Source organism: Argentina silus, assembly GCF_951799395.1.
Source record: "Argentina silus genome assembly, chromosome: 2".
NCBI lineage: Eukaryota > Metazoa > Chordata > Actinopteri > Argentiniformes > Argentinidae > Argentina > Argentina silus.
In genome coordinates this window covers 26,797,132-26,802,277 of record NC_139656.1, presented here as the reverse complement: position 1 = coordinate 26,802,277, position 5,146 = coordinate 26,797,132, and positions in this window count along the sequence as shown.

Sequence of the window (5,146 nt, the reverse complement as noted above, 5' to 3'; positions counted from 1 at the left end):
GTGTGCTTCACATAGCAGTTTCAAGAAGTTCCCCAGCTGACTTTAGTAAATACTCAGCTATTACTCAAGATTTTCTGGTTTAAAAAGAAATTGAAAATCGATTATTATCATTTCATGTTTTTTGTCTCTCTTTTATAAACTGGGAAATGTGGAGTTGTGTCTGGATACTTTGGAAAGGCAGCCAGTTAACTCATTGATCCTGAAGCTTTGTGAAAAATCCCTGCCCATGATGGCGTCTACCTATCCATAGACAACAGCAAGCCTTACTCCTCAGTCCCTGGACACCTGTGTAGATCTGAAAAAACTGGGTAGGTATATGTAAATATCGGGGGGAAATTCCCCCTGTTCTATCAAAGAGCCAGGTGGAGTTACCATCTTGATTATCCAATCTTTCAAGATCCACAGGTCGTAAACATGAATGGGCCAGAGGTGTTTCTCAACATGGCTTTACCTGTCGATTGTCCTTCCAAACATGAGCACTGTTGAATCCACTGGTGGTGTATGAGCCTGGAATGGAAAGCCTACAGGCAACACCACTAACTAACGTGCTGTTAGTTACTGTCTTACAACGTTTGTATTATTTATTAGTTCCACATATTGGCCACAAGAGTGGGACAATGTGCAGCAATTAGATTTGCAGTTCAAAAATCTCTTGAACACTTACTCTGTATGATGTGTTGCCCTGAGTTGGCCTGTGTGTAATAGAGCTGTCAGATCCGTAACTTGGCATTATCAGATTTGCATTAGTCAAATCGAAGACATGGATAGTTAAAAGCATATGCTAAATCGTGTACAGTGGGCCTACTTATACCACTGCGTAATTGCATCCGCTTATCGCACGGGGGAGATTTAAAGTACAGTAGTATGTTTATGTGTGAGGGCTGCACATGCTCAGTGTGTCTCTTCTGAGCGTCCAGCTCGTAGGCTCCTCCCTGGCGTGCGCGTGAGGAGGGGAGAGATCCGCAAGCGGATCAGAGGGGGGTGCGTCGCACAGACCGAGGAATCACAGCAGCCCCGGGACCGCCAGACCCGACCGCTGGATCCCCGGAGGACCGGAGAGAACACGTCGCCAAGGGAGAGGAGCTCTGTTCAGGTAAAGGGGGAAGACAACACCGCGTTAGAGACCGATGCCGCTGCAGGTGCCGTTGTAATCCGCGCAATACGCCTTGATGGCTGTGTGGTGGCGAGAAGGGATGGGGAGGCGACGGTGATTGGAAAACATTAGGCTATAGGCTATGAGCTACAGAGGAGGCTCGTGTTGTGCTTCAAGCACAAGGGATGTGCTAGGCATGATCCTATTATCACCTGATTTATGCCTCGCCGTCCCGCATTCTGTGCACGAACCGTTTCGCTCGAGGGGGCATGCTTATTAGACCAGTCGCGTGCTGTACAGCGCGCAAAGGAAGCCCATAAAAATGTGGTTATCAGCAAGGATTTGCTCTGCGCATAATAGGCGACACATAAAAACATATTTTCCCTTACAATGAATTTCACAATAAGAATTATTCAAATAGTAGCCAGCTCATCTATCTATATCAACTTGCTGTAGGGAAGCCTATTTTCTTATTTATGGTATTGAGACTTGCTTCGGATGATTATCCAGTTGTTTCGGAACAATGCATTGCTATCTTGTTCCTTATAATCTATAAAGACCAAGTTGCTTGTTGCCGGGTCTTGGGACCAACACCCTCGCGCATCCCGCCGTCTCCCATAGCTACCGGTGGTATTCCATCCCCAAAATGAATTTGTAGAGCTCTTTAGTCCAGCCTAAGCCTACATCTCAAATCATAACAAAAATAAATAGGCTTACTGTGTCATCTCCCTACCCTGTGAGAAGTTGCCCAAACAATAAATTGGCTCATGCATGTGTTTTCTGGTTGTATTAGGCTATGTCCATTTGTCAAACCATATGCCATCTGACAGATGTTGAAAATAAATCATGCTGATTGAAAATGTAGTTCCATCCATGAGGGAAAATCTCTATCCCCTGTCAGTATTTGTCTGCTATTGTAGATTATAGACTGTCTATAATGCATTTATTTACAATAGCCTCTATATATGGATGATGAGCAGGGGGGTTTAAGAGAGACTTTCAGCTCAGGTGTCAGATGTCATGGCCAGTGGCTGGCTGGAGGAGACTGCAGAGAAGATGACATGATGCTGGGGTAGCCCTCATCACAGATTTTGGGAGAGGGAGGGGGGAGATGGAGAGGGAGAGGGAGGGGGCGATGGAGAGGGGGAAGGCCCTATCGTGCACCCCTCCATCAGCCAACTAGTGCAGGTATCCCTCTCTATCCCTCATCTCTCTAACTCTCTATCCATCTCTCTCTCTCTCTCTCTCTCTCTCTCTCTTTCGCGCTTATGTTTTTCTCTGCACTACCCCCCCCCCCCCCTCTCTCTCTCTCTCTAGTGGTGTAGTAGTGCATTACTGTTCCTCAGATCCATGAGTGTAATCAGTCTGTCAGCAGAGCAGACTCAATCAGTCATCATCCCCCCACAGACGATCCCTCTCTCAGTCTCAGACCAGATGACCAGTCTCTGCTGTGTGCACACCAGAGGCTGCAGACAGTTCTGAAAGGAGCTGCTATTATTGCGATATTGCAGTATTTGATGCAAAGTATTCTATTTTTATATAGGCTATTGGTTTATAGGCTATCCTCAATAGAGGGACAGGTCCCAGGCCTACCTGCAGGAAGGCTTTTGGTGTGTTTTAAGGTTATACATAACCATAATATCAGTTGCTGATATATTTCATGAAGTTGAGAAACAATAAATAAGTGACCTGTCTAAAAAAAAACAAAAAAACAATAACATGTTGAAAAGCCCTTTTAAAAGCAGTGGGAAAATAATCAACAATCCTTATTCCTGCAGTATCCAAATGGCCCTGAATATGGGATGGTTTTGTGAGTGGGGGAATTGGTGCTGAGCTTTGGGGAAGGATCAGCTGGAGCTGGGGGGTAGGCTATTGAATGCAGTGTACAGCAGGTAGCTGAGCCTTATATGTGTAGCTGTGCTCATTCTTGTTTGATTCCAAGCCAGGGACATTGCAAAGTCAATAGTGAATTCTTGTCCCAGAATTTAAATTTGGAATTTTACTAATAGGCCTAGTAGGCTAGGCTAGGCTAGTGAGAAAGAGGTCAGGTCAAGTAGGGCAAGGTCTTGAACTGAAGCTGCTGAAATGATGCACATTGTAACGATGTGCAATGTTCTAGTGGAGTGGGAATTGCAATATGCCAATGCATAGGCTTACTGTAAGTCTATTGAAATTGTATATGGATTTGACTGATCATCAACAATTCAATGGAGAGAAGGGGAGTTCTCGAACCGTCAGCCGAGCCAACGTCATTTCACTATTCAGGTTTGCAGGTAAATGAAGCGCGGGAAAGAGCGTGCGCGTCGCCGTGGAGCGCTGGTTTTCCCGCTGCAGTGGCGAGCCGAGCCTCTGCGCCATCTGCCACGTTTAGCGCCCAGCTGCGACCTCTTCATTTCCCCAGGTATTCCGTAAAGAATGTCATCAGTGAGTCAAGAACGAGCCAATACTTTTTCTTCATCTAAAAAAAAGCTATTGTCACTTTGCTGTTTTAGGCTATTTGATTAGCCTACAGCCTATTATTAAACAAGCAGCAATGGCAATGTCTCATTAACGGTCGGCTTACCACGGACCGTAGGAAGGGTAGAAAAATAGCCAATGTTCCAGAGATTTGTAGTGGACGAGAGACAATTATGAATATCTCTGGCCAGAGCTCTGAGAAGCATCAGTTGGAACATTGGGAGTCGAGATGAATAAATTGAGGGAAGCTGTGCTGACATGAATAATTCACCGCAGGACTGGTCCGGATCCTGAAGTTGAGAGCTGCGATTGACAGCGAGCTTGTTGTGCAGCAGGTTTACTTTCTGACTGTACAACTGAAGCCAAAAAGTGTGGATTCCTGCCTAAGGAATGTTCGTACGCCAGCCTATTGTCTCGCACAGAGAAACGTGAGCAATGCTTTGTTTAGAATGTGTTATTTCATTTAGGCCTCACCCGTTGGATAGATGATTCCTCAAATGATTCCTTCTTCTCCTCTGGGAAATGTCGTATTTTCCCCTCGATATTAAGGTTGTTGCTTTACTCTCCAAGTTGATGCGATTTGGAAATGTCACGTTGGCATTCCTCCATTCATCTCAAAGATCATTCCTCCCTGAAGACCACTTAAAGATCAAACAGCAACAAAAAAAATGACAGCTTTTTGTGTAATGGTTTTATTTGATTAACAGGTGTCATTTCAAATGTAGACAGACCTTGTTTTACAAGATATGACAGGCCTATACTGCTCATGCACTTACACTTAGGGTTTATTAAGTTAGGAATTCCACCTAACATAGTTACTGATCACTAGCCTACAGTGGGCTACTTGCCTATTGCTATTGCCTTACTACTATTACTGTACCGTCCTCTGTCGCTCATTTGATAGAGCATGACGCTAACAAAGCTTAGGTTGTGGGTTCGATTCCCACTGGGACCAAATATACTGAAAAATGCATGCACTCACTGCAATGTAAGTCGCTTCGGATAAAAGTAGTTGTATTTGTGCTTCACTTTGAGAAGTGAAATGAGGAAACAATGGTGTGTGCTTTCCATTGAATGTGTGACATCAGGTTAGACTATCTGTACTTAGGGAGATGCCAAAAACCTTAAAGGATCAAGTGTGATAAAATGTACAGCTCGTCACATATGTCCCTATTCGATGCCTATTTGTTAAACATCTCATCTTTATCTTATTTGTTTTTTTGGCTGTTACTGAAGTGGGAGAATTATAATTCAGCCCATATCTTCTTCACTTGTTCTTCCCCCCATATAACAAAGGGCCATGAGCTCTCTAAAGTGTCAAACTGACTGATATTATTATTAAATGCTCTACAGTATTCGGTGTGTTTCTGTTTCTGAAGGCTACAGCAGTTCATCTTGTCCATGTCCCTTCCGAGGACCGCTTGCCTGTAGTTGTTCCCATCACATTCAACATCTGATTTTTATTTTTATTTTTTTTATTGTATCATGTGTAGAACCATGACCTCTTATTCTAATTGTAGGTTTATAGGGCATCATGTGTTCACAAGCAGTAATAGTGCCCCCTGTCTTGTGTGTGCGCTCCCTGCAGGCTGCAGG